This window comes from Nipponia nippon, unplaced genomic scaffold (assembly GCF_047370975.1).
Source record: "Nipponia nippon isolate SJK-2023a ecotype South Korea unplaced genomic scaffold, ASM4737097v1 scaffold_5, whole genome shotgun sequence".
Classification (NCBI taxonomy): Eukaryota; Metazoa; Chordata; class Aves; order Pelecaniformes; family Threskiornithidae; genus Nipponia; species Nipponia nippon.
The window spans coordinates 15599964-15613827 of NW_028262369.1; the positions used below are offsets into that span (position 1 = coordinate 15599964).

At 52.9% G+C, this 13864-nt stretch overlaps 1 protein-coding gene across 3 annotated transcripts in view; it reads left to right on the forward strand.

Annotated features, from left to right (window-relative positions):
• Window positions 1-13864, forward strand: part of RAI1 (retinoic acid induced 1) — a 77814-nt gene that overhangs the window by 5466 nt on the left and 58484 nt on the right. For 2 of the 3 annotated variants that reach the window (XM_087731651.1, XM_087731652.1), the window contains exon 2: window positions 7374-7485. The exons of the other annotated variant lie outside the window; for it this stretch is intronic. The gene's annotated coding sequence lies outside the window, so the exon portion shown is untranslated. The remainder of the gene's footprint in view (window positions 1-7373; window positions 7486-13864) is intronic. 3 annotated transcript variants of the gene reach the window in all.

Consider the following 13864-nt stretch of genomic DNA (forward strand, 5'->3'; position numbering starts at 1 on the left):
AGGAGGAGGAAGAGGCAGCTGTCTGGCTGCTGCTTCGGCTTTTTTCCTTTCCCCTCCCTCTCCTGTCCCCTCACTGATGGTGTCGCAGCAGAGCCGCTACCCTTGCCAGCAAAACACTGGCCGTTCTGACTGGCTGGGTTCAATGTCAGGCTCCTGCAGCAAATGTCATTGTCTGCCCCACTGTCACCAGCTGCGGTGGAGATGCACAAGCCCCGCTGTGATGTCCTCCTGGGGACGCTGGGGAGAAAGGTGGTACCCTGAGCATCAGTGGGGCAGAGCCCGGCTGCCGGGAGAGGTGCCCGTTGGGTGCCAGAGACAGAAACGGGTGCTCGAGAGAGAGGGAGCCAGCAGCTCGTGGCGGCTGAGTTGGGGATGGAGGGGTTGCAGGAGATCCCTCACTAGGGAACCTTGGGGAAGTTCAGCTGGGTTGTGGGTGATAACGCTGATATCGTAGCACGTGGGCAGCATCGTTGGAGCACCTGAGTGCTGCCACTGGAGATACTGCTGAAGCCTCGGCCATCTCCAGAGTCAGCTCTGTGCCTTGGTTTCCCTGTCTGCAAAGTCAGCAAGATAACACGCAAGTGCTGTAAGAGACCTGGGGCATAGAAGTGCCCTGTGCACCCTAAGTCATTATCCCAGCAAGCTGTTATCCCAACAAATCGTTATCCCTAAAAAGTCATTATGGCAACCACCGTACTAGCCAAATGGGTGCTGGGGGGAATCCGTCGGACGGGCAGGAGCAGAGCCCGTGGGATCTCGGCAGTTCTCCATCTCTCCAGAACAAACTCCTCACTCGGAGGCTTTTTTAAAAGAAAGAGCGACTGGTTTTCCCCATGCGATTCCCTGACCAGGAGCAGCGGCAGTTTCCTGCCTGGAAGGGCCTTCCGAGGGGACTCTGCTCTACGGGGACACATGAAGCAAACACGCACGCTCCGAAAACAGCCACATGCAATACCCAGCGCCTGCCCGAACCTGGAAAAGCAGGAAGCTGGAGCCGGGCGATCTCTGCGGGGGCTGGTTAGTGCTGCCACAGAGGCAATCTGCGGTAAATAAAGGGGCACAAGAAGAAAACCCTGAAGCCACCAGGACAGTCTTAATTGCTTTTGATCCAGGTTGCTGGTGACCTGCTAGAGTCCTGCACTGGTGGACGATTCTCTTTTTCCTTTATTTTTTTTAAGGAGCTGTTTCACTCTGCAGCCAAGTAGCAAAATAACATGTAAGAAATCACAGATTCCAGGTGAGTTAATAATAAATAATGACTCTCAGTTCATGAGTGCTTCTCTCAGTGCCTCAGTCCAGGCATATAACAGCCAGGCTTTCGTGTACGTACGCAGCCGGGCTTCTTGAAATGCTGGTACAAATTGATAGAAACATCCTGAATTCAAGTGAATTCAAGAGATCCAGCCTCTGCTTTGTTAGAGCACCACAACAGAAGCTTTGGGGGATATTTGACCTGAAACATTAGAAGAATTTGATTTATTCTTTTTTAATTCCTGCACCTAAAATGCAGAATTTTCTGCGTTTTCCTTTCCTCTTTCATTTCAAAGGAAGATGAGAGGAACCATCTCTCCACATGCCAGACTGCAGGCAAAAGAAGAGACACAAGATGACTGGACTCCCTTTACAACTTTGGCGCTTGACTTTCCTCCCCAGAAGGGGAAGATGCATTGTCAGCCTGTCTTGTGATCGGGCTGTAACCTTTTGTTACCCTGATAAATGTCAGCTGACCAGGCTGGGATGTAAAAAAGCTCCATCTCTACCAGACCGTTGACTGCGCTGCCTTGCACACAAGTATTCAGGCAGGAAGAGGCCCAGCGTCTCCCCGCCTGAGCGGTGTTTGCAGACTTTGCCCGGCGTGGGGGCAGTTGCATGCTCTGCAGGGAAGCGCAGGCAGCGACTGCAAGAGCAGGTTTTGCCCGTGCTGAAGTGGGTGGCAGCACCCTTCGGGGACCACGGTTCCCAGCATATGATGCTCCAGCCTGGGCTGAAGGGGTCTTTGCTGGGATGGGTGGTCTGCAGAGAGTCTGTGCATCAGAGAGGAAAAAACAGTGTCATTGAAGTGGCACAGCTGGACCCTACCGTCAGTGCTGTTTGGGGATGCTTGTTCCCTTCCATCTCAGCTGCGTCACGATTGTGCCGCGTCCTCTGCAGCCACCTGCCCAGCTTCCCCGTACTGGTGCCTTCTCCCAGCTCCTCCATGCCCTGCTGTGGCCCCCAGGGTCCTCCAGCACCCTCTCTCCTTCTTTACTTACTCCTGCCCCCCAAACTCTCCCTGTCTTCTCCCTTCAGCTCCTCCTCCCTCCCAGCTGAGCCCCGTTGGCAGAAAAGCGAGCCTGGTGAGGGTTTGGCCTCCACGCTCCGTGCCGGTAGATGCAATGCAAAGCTTAGTGCTGTGATCAAGTAAATCTAACAAAGACTTGGAGTTTGGCTCCCGGGCGAGAAAGACGGTTCAGGTTTTGGGAGACACCTGCTTCTCTGGTCCTGCACGCTCTGAGCATCAAAGGTGGCCATGGGAGCAGCTCTCGGGGTGAAGCCAGAGTTTGGGTCAGCCCAGGCCTTGAGGAGAGGTGGGTGAGACAGGGTGGGATCTGGTGAAGCCCTGGCTCTCGGCTTCAGACCCTGCAGATGTCTGGATGTTCGCAGTCTCTGGCCAGCGGGATGGTATTTCCCATTGCAGAGCCAGCATTTGGTGAAGCAGCATCTGCCCATGTTTTATCCAGACCTACCTGGAGCCTTGTCCTTTCCCTGCTGTTGCCCTGCTTGCCGGCCATGCACGAGAGGGGAGCAGGTATCTCCAACCCCTTCTGCCGGCTGCAATCACGCAGTCCCAAAGCTTGTCCCCGATGTGACTCTGCACTAGCGCCTCTTGGGATTTGGCCAGCGTGTGTAAGGGCTACGCGCCTCTTCCTCTACAGCTGCTCTCCGCTCGGCTGCGTCACCCCGAGCATCCCTTCCTCCTGCCTGGGGTTGCTTTGTACCTCCCGTTTCCTGAGTTATTTCGCCCTGATTTATACTAGGTCATGGGCATGTGGGTCCCTTACTTGGCCGTGGTAGCACAGCCTCTTCGATTAGGTGTATTTCCAAGCATGACTTCCATCTGTCCGTCAGTCGCTATAGCTAATTTCTGCAGCATTTACAGCCATACAGGGGCATCGTTCGTACGTACTAATCGCTGATGATGGCAGGACTGTGATAAATGATCTATTCCAGTCATTTCACCTCTTTTCTATTCACAAATTGTTCGTGATTTTTTGTAGTTGCATTAAGTATTCAAAGTGACTGCGATTTCCCCCATCGTATTCATTATTCAAAATTGTTCTCCAGACAATTTCTGCAAATAATTCGCGGTCTTTGCTCTTTTGTGAATACTCGGTCTCAAGAATGAGAGTCGTTTTAATTGGGATCTTACATCACATGATGGATTTCGGCTTCCCTATTGGGCAGGCTTAATTTTTAGACTTGAGGTTTGGGGAGGGAACTGTTGCAATTAAGAATTTGAAATTTACTTTCTTCCAATATCTTCAGTTGCCGCTTAAAATTAACAGTCTGTCTTGTCTTTTTTTTTTCCCTTTCCTGGCCAAAAATCCCTGCCGGTAACTTGTTGGCAAGAAACACTTGGAGAATATAAACAAAAAGGTGGCACCAAAACAGCTAAATTTAACATATCTAAAAACTGGAGTGATGATTCACGGTGGTTTGTTTTGTATTATTCGCCTCGCTCTGGTAAAAATAATGATCAAAATAATTTAGAAACATAAAAAGTCACATAGCAAGGGGACATTTATAGCACTTGGTTTCATAAAATCTTCCATCGACGGCTCTCTGCATGCCTGAGAAACATCCTGTGGGCTGGCCCGTCTGTGGCGGTGAGTTGGTACCCTGGCCCTGCTCCGCGCTCTGGCCCCGGGCTGAGGCTGCTGCCGGCTCGGTGGAGGCGGAGGGGAGGAACGTGCAACCAGCCTGGCTCCATGTACTGCCTTGATCCCCACCCGCAGCAGACAAGACTCTGGTTGTCTCGCGCGGAGCTCGACTCCGGGCAGAGGGTGACCGTAAGTGACTTGCCCAAGGTCGCACTCCAGCTCCCTGGTTCGGCTGGAAATAGCTCCAAGGTCTCCTGATCCCCCCCAGCAGCCCCCTCCTGCTGCGAGGTGAGACGGGAAGGTGCAGAGTTCAGATGTTTTCTCTAACCGACAGCCTGGCTCCTGCCACCTCTCATAAAACCTCCTTGGCTCTATTTTCTGCCCCCTCACCATCGGGCTGAGTCAATACGGCCCCACCCGTTCCCCCCCTTAATAGCATGGGCTCCCGTGGCATATTTATGCCTCCGAAGTGGAGCGTGGTGCCGGCGTTCCTGTTCGTGCGGCACCCGCACACCCCGGCTGCTCGCCTTCACCAGCTGCTGCTGCCGATTTCCCTTAAAAATAAAACCCCTCTAAAGGTACAGCAGGGACACCTTAAATGCAGAGCTGTGGTGTGCAGTTAATCATATCCTCTTAACGGGTTTATTCGCTCATTAAATATTTAAGACTCGTTTCTCTTTATCAATAGTGTGGAGGCGTGCAGGCCCCGGTGCAAAGATTTATGCACACAATAGGATTGGTGCATTTAGATTTGTTTGAAGGGATCCGAGAGCCATTTAAAACTCGACCGAGGGGGACAGTTTCTGCTGCTGCTGTTTTCCTCTGGTGAGGTTTCTGCCTCCTGACCGCAGCTGGGAGGCAGCGGGAGGGGAGGTCGGGGGGCATGGGCTGACGGTTGCCTCCGATACCCCCCTGGTTGCTTTTGAAACAGCTGTGCCCCTTTTTGAGGGATGCAGAGGTCTCGGAGGGGGCCTGCTCGTGCTTGGTGTGAGTGTCGTGTAGTGATGAGGATGGTTCGTGGAAAACATGGTGCGTGGAGGCAGGACCTGGTGCTGGGAGTGTGGTTGTGGGAGCGGTGTTTTGATCCCCTCTTCCCACCGCTGCCTGTGGGAAGAGCTTTGCCGTTGCGGCTCAGATGTGAATTCCAGCTTGTCTGGTGCTGTTTGGGAAACGTCATGCAGGTGCAACATCTGTTGTTCTCCTGTTATTACCTGGGCTCTGCTCTTCATGCAGGTGTAAGAGCAGTGGTGGCCTTTTTGGTTCATAGGATGGGGGGGGACCAAACCCACACCATCACCTTGATCCTGCCTCCCCATCCTTCCCATTGTCCACCCCCTGCCCACCGCAGCTCACCAGCCCAGACCACCACCCAGAGCATTCAGTCTTCATCCAGTACCCACCATTTCCCACCCTGCCCCATGTGAGGTCCCCAGTCCCTACGTGGGGCTCCGTGGCTGCCGGCTGCTGCCAGATGTGTTGCTCGCCCTCAGTGCAGGCAGGCAATTCCTCCTGCTGGTATGCACCCTGCTAGCACGTGTGTACGCCTGTTCCCCAGGCTCTGAGGGCTGTGGGTTGCAACCTCGTGATGGGGTGATGGGGTGATGGGGGGCCTGGGCTGAGATGGGGCTGGGAGCCTGACTGCGCACCCGATGCAATTGCACAATGTGACCTGTACCCGTCCTTCCATTGAGCGCGTTGCCGGAGCTTGCAGGGACAGCAGGTCCTGGCACGCAGGACGCTATCACCATCTCAGCAGCCTCTGCTTAGATCAGGAGGCAACATCTCATGCCAAGACCTGTCCTCCCCAGGCTGCAGCTTGGAGTCGGTGATGGCAGCCGCTGACGCCCAGGTTTTTGGCCCCCCGTAACATCCCGGCGGCTTCTTCCCACAGCCAGACATGCCTGTCCCAAAAACTCCTCTCCAGGAGGTGCTGGGGTGGATAAGGAGGGCGAGTGGCTGCAGTGGCAACGGGCAGAGCTGGCGTCTCCCTCCTGGGGGTGTGAGAAATACCCCGGCTGGATTATTGACAGCCCAGAGCACGGGAAGAGCGTGCATGCGTCAGATATTTCCCCAGACCTCTCCTGCTTTGCAACGTGCCCACTGAAAAAAAGGATCTGACAGCAATAAAACTGTCGGGCGGCTGCTGCTGCTTTTTTTTAAAGTTCTATGATAGCTTCTCCCCCCCTTTTTTTTAATAGCTAATGCATCTGTCACTACTTTCCTAATGAGCTTTCCGAAAGGGCCTTGGGGACCTCTACCTATCCATGTGGGTTTGGATAGGAGCTTACTCAGGGGAGGCAGAGAGAATTCAGCTCCCTCTTTCACCCCCATCTCCTCCCCACCGCCCTCCCAAACTCCTCTCCGAGGGCAGGTTGTCCAGAGGGAGGGGAAGACAGCAATATCTCAGCGCTCGGCGAGCTGGCGTGCACCCCCTGCAATCACAGCCAATAATGACAAAAAGACGGGGCTGCTGCCAGAGATAGAGAGCTGAGCTCCAAGCGTTACAGCAATGTCACAGCCTTGGGACTGCTGCTGGCTGCTACTGGAAAGAAATTTCCTCACAACAGGCAGAGTTATAGGAAGGAGCCATTGATTGCATTAAAAAACACCCTCCCCACCTCTTTTTTTTGGCATGGATTTTCAAGGCTTTTTTTTTTTTTTCCTCTCCCCCCCTCTCTCCATTTGCCATTGAAGTTGCGTTCAATAAAACCCATCGCCCGAGAGCGTCTGTTCGCATGTTCTCAGCAGTACAATGGGCAGAGGACTGCAGTGTGCAGAGGCTCAGCCAGCCTCACGCAGACAATGAGGGGGTGGGAGCGGGGCCGGGGGGGGCTTTTATTTTATTTTATTTTATTTTTCCCCCACCTGCTGGCCCCCACTACTAATTGTAATCACAAAAGGCAAATGAGAAGGGACTGGGGGAGCAGGGCTGTGGTTCACTGGGGTCATGGTCTCCATCAGTCATTCTCCCAGCCTGTTGCTGGGTAAAAGCCCGGCTCCGTGGTTTATCAAAATGACTGCGCAGTAAAAGCCTCTTTGCCAAAAAGAAAAAAAAAAAAAAAGCTGTTTCAACTGACTCAAAAAGCATGAACTTCCCATTGCTGTCCATGGGAGACCTTCCATTGACTTCTCTAGGCGCAGAAGGGAAAACAGAGGGTTTGGTGACTCAGGCACAAACCTGGGATCTTTTCCTCTCTCTGACGCTATTGGCAAATCGTTTAGGGCCTGATTCAGCAAGGGGCCAAACGCTGCCATCCCTGTGCCATTCGATAGGGCACGAGAGGATGCACCGCTTGGCAGGACTGAATCGCTGACTGTGCTGTGCCCGAGTTCCCCTCAGCTGTAAAATGTGACGGTGCTAACCCTACGTTGCGTGATGGTGGAGAAGCTAATAACTATTAATGCCAGGGAGATGCTTCCAGATCTCTAGATAAAAGGTGCTCAAGGAGGGAAAATTATTATCAACGTGGGCCAAATAGCTACAGGGGATTCGAAATCTGTTTGTATTTGTAGGATGTAACCACTAAGGAGGGAGAGGCTGGAACAATGGAGCATGCACAGCACTAATGGAATGAGCGTAGGAAAGAGGATATCTCTGGAGACCCTTAGAAACCATTTCCCAGTGGTAAGATCTGCTTGGGTTGTTTGTTCTTCTTCCCAGATGAGAGCTGCAGTCGTGGACGCTTTTATCACTTACGAACTGGACTAGACGGAGGGCCAGAGAGCGTACTGTAGGGACGAGCCTGCATGGCTCTCCAGTGGGTGGGTCTACAGATTTAACAGGTCTCAGCTTCCATTTCTATCTATCAGAGCTGCGCTTTATAACAGAGGAATCTGGACTGGACATTGCAGACCTGTTTTTCAAGCTTATGGGATGGAGGTTTGGCCTCTGGTAGAGATGCAAGGGCATGACTTAAGCATCTTGAGGCTGCAGCTGCAGCAGAAGGATTGTTCAGGGTGGGCACATCCCCGCCCCATCCCAGGATGGAGCTTTGGGATGCAGTTTGGGCTGAGGTGTGGATTTGGAACAGCCCCATGGTAGCACGTGAGTGTGGCAGTTCCTTGAAGGCATTTCACTTGGAGATTCACTTTTGCCAGCTGATTCACGTTCCTGGGGCAAGCCCATTTCTTGCCGTGGTGACAGTAAAGCTCACTGAGGCTCTGCATACTAACACGCAGTATTCCAGGCTAGAGTCTCCTAACGGGCTCTGAGCCCGGTGGTGCCAGGAGCTGTACAAACACAGGTTGTTCCCGTAAGAGTAAAACCAAGTTAGGCAAGCTGTTCTCTGTGGTCTGGCGATGCCGAGAGAGCTGTGCATCGCTGTGCAAAGCACTGGGCAAGTGTGTAAGAGACAGGCAGCGTCCGTCCCAGCTCCCCTGGAGCGAACATCCTTGCTTACCCACAGTTCCTCGCTCGCGGTGGCATGCACTGCTCCGAAATCGCGACGTCGCCTTTCCTTTGCGCCCTGAGACAGCCCCATTTTGTGCTCCGGGGAGCTGCAGCCTTTCTCACTGAAGACCTGCAGCGCACCATGCTCTTTTTTTTTTTTTTTTTTTTTTTCTCTCCTGGACACTTTACTTAGGTTCTTTCTTCCCTCTCATTTTCTCTACCATCAAATGAAAGCCATTCAGACCAAAACGGTTCAGTCTGCTCTTTGTGTCTGGAAAACAGAACACCAAAGACAGCTGGACCTACCCGAGATGGCCACGGCCGTGGCAACAGTGGCTCTTTGTTAGCGCTGTTGTCTCTGCCCCTATCTCCAGTGTCTGGGGCCCTGTCTCTTTAAAGCTTTAGTGTGCTGTGTCAAAGCCAACAGAGAGTTCAGCTTATTAATGGATTCGCTAGGTTAATATCCCAACAGTTTGGTGTTGGGTTTTTTTTTTTTTTCCACCAGCATAATTTAGAAAGGGGGGAGGGGGAGAGAAAGATAACCCAGTCCCATTTCTGGGGAGGAGGGCACTGCATGGCTCATTGCTTTGGAGAAATGGAGCTGGAATGGTTGGTCGGGGCCAGGAGGAGGTGGTGGCCCAGCCCTTCGCCTTCCTGTCTGTATGTACATCTCTCTCTATCTCCTTCTCCTGCGGGGTTCCCTGCATCAAAGCTTCTTCCAGTTCTTATGCTAATGAGGTGCATTAATGCTTAATGACTGTGAACAGGCTTGTTTAATTGCACCTATCTGAGCAGGAGGCACGTTGCTGTATAAGAGGGAACGACCATGTAAGCAGCTGCATGCCCTCCTGGACAGTCTTAATTACATGTAAAACTGATGTGATCTAAACCACCAGGCTGGTGATTAGTTTAGTGAGGCAGGTGGTACTTTGCAATTCAGTGCCTCAGAAACTCTAGAGCAAGTGAGATCAGATTCTTTCGTAGGCTATGGAGGATAAGGCAAGCCCTGATCATCCTTGAATTTGATGTTGGGTGGGGACAAGCACGGCATAGTAGATTAATTTAATTAATTTATTGCAGTTAGTTTGCAAAGACATTATCCGCGAGCGTCTGTGCAGAATACTGAGCAGTCCCATTAATGCAATGCTATTTTGCCTGTAAATCCTCTCCCCCCGCCCCTTACAGGAGGAATGAGCTGCGATGGTCTCAGCTTTCTGCAGTGTTATCTCGCGCTGTTTGAATACGACTGATTGTCTGAACTACAAAGGGGCCCGGCGCTAATGCAAAGCCATCCCTATTGGCACTAGACCTAGATTAATGACTCTGCATGCATTGCCTTGGCTCTAAACTGGATTTCCCTAAAGCGGCTCACGGCGCTGCTGTCTGCGCTCCCGTACTGGTGCCTCTAGCCGGGCTGCGGCTCTTCAGCTGGCGAGAGCAGCGGATCTGGGAGCACCTCCAAGTGCGAAGGCTGTTAAGTAGGGGTGCACAGGTATGAAGGTACCTGTCAGCACGAGCCATCTGCTGCTAATTACCCAGCCTCGCTTCGTGCGATTATTTGTTTTGCTTTTATTCACCAGAGTTTTTTTTTTTTTTTTAAAAAAAAAGAGCAACGTTTTTTAGAAATCGCTTTGGGCAGGGGAGTAAACTGAATCCAGCAGCATTTTGGGGTCGGTTGTGCTCCCAGGACAGGCCTCTCCCAGCACCCCGCTGCCCGGGGGCTCGCCCCCCTCCCCGTCCCCACAGCGGACCCTTCCCCTCGGCCTCCTCTCCCTCCAGCGCTTCCTCCCCGTCCCCGTCCCGTGAACTCTCTGATCTTCCCCTCTCCCTGCCCGCCGGGCCCCAGCGGAGGCTCTTCCTGACGTTACTCCCACAACAACCACTTCCTTCCCGTCCCGGCAGCCCCCAGCTCCCCAACCGTCCCTGCACGGCCCCGGCCCCTCACTGTCTCCCCGAGACCCCTCTTCTGCTTCTCCACTTCCAGTCACCGCTATTTATTTTGTAAAAGGGCTTATCTCGGACGCGGAGGCTCTTTCTGCCATCAAAGCCCACTCCAGGTGTCCGCGAGACCCGCAGGGTTTTGGGGTTAGAAAACCACCATGTGGGATATGTTTTAGCCAATCCGTGGGGACCAGCTCCCCAAAATTAAGCATCCCCCCAACCCCGCCATGCTTCAGGCTTGTTGGTGGGGAAGGAGGGCCCGGCCATGGCAGCCATCTGCTTGTGGCGAGGCAGGAGCTGGGGAAGAAGCAGGCTGGGTGTGTGGCAGGGGGACGAGAGTGCTGCAGCGTCTTCCTCGGCATCTTCCTCAGTGTCTTCCTCCCAGCCGGCGTGTTTCCTGGCAGGAGAAGGCGTGCGGCCATGGCAGGGGTGGCAGCGGGAGGGCAGCGGCTGAGGAGATGGGGTGGCAGGGGGAGACGCAGATGGTGGCTGCCCTGAAGGGAGAGCGGGGCCCTGCCCGGTTTGGGGTGGGAGCTCTCCCTCCATGGGAGCGAGCCCTGCTCCGAGGGGCCACAGCTGCCTGGCTCCCCATGGGGGAAGATGGAGGCCCCGCCACCATCTGCCTTCTCCTCGCCCACCCCATCATGGCCATTTCCCCTCCTTGTCCCACCGAGGCACGTTTTGCTGTGCCAACCCTTGGCCTTGCGATGGCCCCAAGGCGGACTTTGCGTGGAAAAGACAACTTTGCCTCTCAGAAAAGCCACCCTAAGCGCAGCCCCTGCCCCGGCATAACACCACCACACGAGACCTCGCCGCCCCGGCGGGCATGGCCGCCCGCAGTGCCATCCCCTTGGGTGGGCCGAGCGTGCCAGGACACTCCATCGCTGTGAAAGCAGGAGTGTTTTGCAGAGAGATGCTGCCAAACTGGAGCTGCCGTGGCAGTGGAGTGCGTCCGCCCGTGGGGGCTCAGCCCTGCCTCGTCTATGGGCAAAACACCCTCGCGCCGAACCCGAGCCCGAGCAAAACCTTTTTTTAGCACTCCCCTGTTTGCCAAGCGTACTTCCTTTCTTTTGATTCTTACCACCTACATACAGTCTGACTGCAACGGCAAAAAAAAAAAAAAAAGAAAAGAAAAAAAAAAAAAGAATTGCAACATTCAGTAGAAGGCTTTTCTGTCTAATGACGTTAAATTTATTAACCAAAACTCCAGCTGCACCAGGCTGGGATCTAATAATATTCAGGCTATGGAGACATCAAGTAGAAAGAAGCTTAAAGCCCTTTTTATTTCACAGTAAAACTGTCAGTAAATAACTGGATTGTCTTGAGACTGAGAAAATGGGGATTTATCTTCCTGAACATGAAAAGTGTGCTTATTTTTTTTATCAGCTTCAAAAAGCCCCAGCAACCTTGATTTTTCTTCCATACCGTTCTCAGCATCTCTGCCAAGCCCCAAAACCACACAAATCAAGAGACAGGCTCTAAAGATATTTTTAATTAAATTAATTCCTTTTCCTTCCTTCCCCACTTCTCCCTTGTCCCCTCCTCCATCCTCTCTTTCTCTCTCCCTGTGTCCCCAGCTAATGACTTCTAAGCACTGTGACATTTCAGCACTGGCTGTCACTAACACCACACCTCCGTGCTGGTTATAAATTGGGCACAGAGACATAAAATTCCCCGCAGAAGGTCCCTGTTTGATGATATTCTCCGAGGTAAATCTCCAATAGCTCCCTGTTTTCTTTAATAACGCTAATAGGCATAGATTAATTAAACTGTTATATTACTTCCTTCTTTCTACCAGCACCAGTTAGAAATCTTATTACCTGCTCCTCTCCGCTTGCCTTTTCCCCAAGGTAGTTATATTCCAACCAGTTACCAAGGTTTCTCGGAGGCTGTAGCGCAAGGTGAAACAGCAGACATCGTCTCTGCGAGGCCGGATCCTGCCCCCAGCCCTCAGCTCTGAAACCCCACTGACCTCGGCAGAGCCCGGGCGGGTGTAAGCGGGGTCAGGATTAAGCCCAGTTTGTCTGAAGAGGTTCTGTCTTGAAAGCAACAGCGGGGCTATTGTTGAGTCTGGATGCCCCCTCTAAAAGGGACCACAGCTGTAGGAAAGGGAATTGTATACATCCATCAACTCCTCCAGGGCCCCAGGATGTATTAGTTAAGATTGCGGGATAGCATGTCTCGGCTCCACTGAAGGGGTCCTTTGAATGACATGTTGGATATACTGTTGCACATCTGGCCGCTGTATTATTGAATTGCTCTACGGTTGCATTTTCCAGACCGCGGGAATGTGTTGGTCCTTGGGGGGGGGGGGGGATGAAGGGGATGACATGTGGGAAAATTAGAGGGACGCATCCCGTGGGGTGGGGTGGGTTCGGATGGAGCCGCGTGGTGGAGGCGGGGAGGGAACGGGGGAGCAAGGCAATGCTTTCACACAAAATGCCGTGTTGCCATTTGAAATCCACTCCAGAGCTTCCTGCTCTAATTAAATTTGTCACCATCGTTACTATAATGCCTGCCATTCCTTCAGTGCTTTTTTGTTCTCAGGGATCCCAAAACATGACAGAGGCAAGGGCAGAATCTCCAGGTCCTCCGTGTTTCCTCTGCAGGAGCTTATTCTGAGCAAAACCGGGAAAATGCAGTTGTAGGAGCTGCTTTGGGGCAGGAGCACAGCTGCTTCTGGTTTGGGGACACCTGAGCAAGGGACACTGAGGCCGGGGCATCTGGGCAGCTCTTGCACTCAGACATAAGGTGTCTCCCAGGACCTCTAATTTGCGGGAGCTTGGGCGAGCACCCCGGGAAGGCCCGTTGCAGCAAAGAGCCCTTCTTGGGCTCTCACTTTGCTCGTCCCACTCTCAGCGCCTCCGGACCCACATGGGAGCCCAGCATCCCCGCAGCCACTGCTGCACCTCCGCTCTTGGCACCACGTACGGCCGGCCAGCCACCGCCAGCCTGCCATGAGGTGCCGCGTATGGCTGCTCCGTGCCGCGCTGGGGCAGGAGGAATTCACTAATTACTCGCGGCTCTTAATATGGCCCCTGAACGCTGCCAGAGTGGCGTGAAGGGCTCAGAGCAGGAGACACAACCTGCTCCATCGTGTCTTCTGTGTCAGCCTGCAACGAACTGAATGCAAAAAGGCTGTCTGAGCTGCAAACAGCGGAGCCCTTGGAAATTTAAAGGTGCAGAGCACAGAAAACAAAGGCGAGGCAATTGCGCTGCTGAATATTCATCCCGGCGTCTGATCCTGCCAGGAGCAAAGCCTTCACAGCTCCCGTGAAAGCTGATGGGAGGGAACCTTGGTCTGAACCTCATCTTGGGCTCCAGCCCAAATCTGAGGGGGGAGGGCAAATTAGTCCTTAATGCACATATATCTTAGACTAAAACCTGATAAGGGAACTCTCCTATGTTAATTTACCTGAGTTATTTACTATACTGATTGCTGAAGGTACTCTGATTAGCGCATGAAATATTTCTATACCTTCGGTCTGATTAACCCATATCTGCAAAATAAATATTTGTCTCATTATAGTTATGCGATCGTGCAATCAAAGACCCTGTCATAATGGGAAAGGGAGAGAGTATCCGTGTGGAAAAGTCAGGGAATGGCGACACAGAACGAGCGGGTTTGAGAGTAGGGAGATGAAAAGCAGGGGCATAGCTGGAGGGGGAGGCT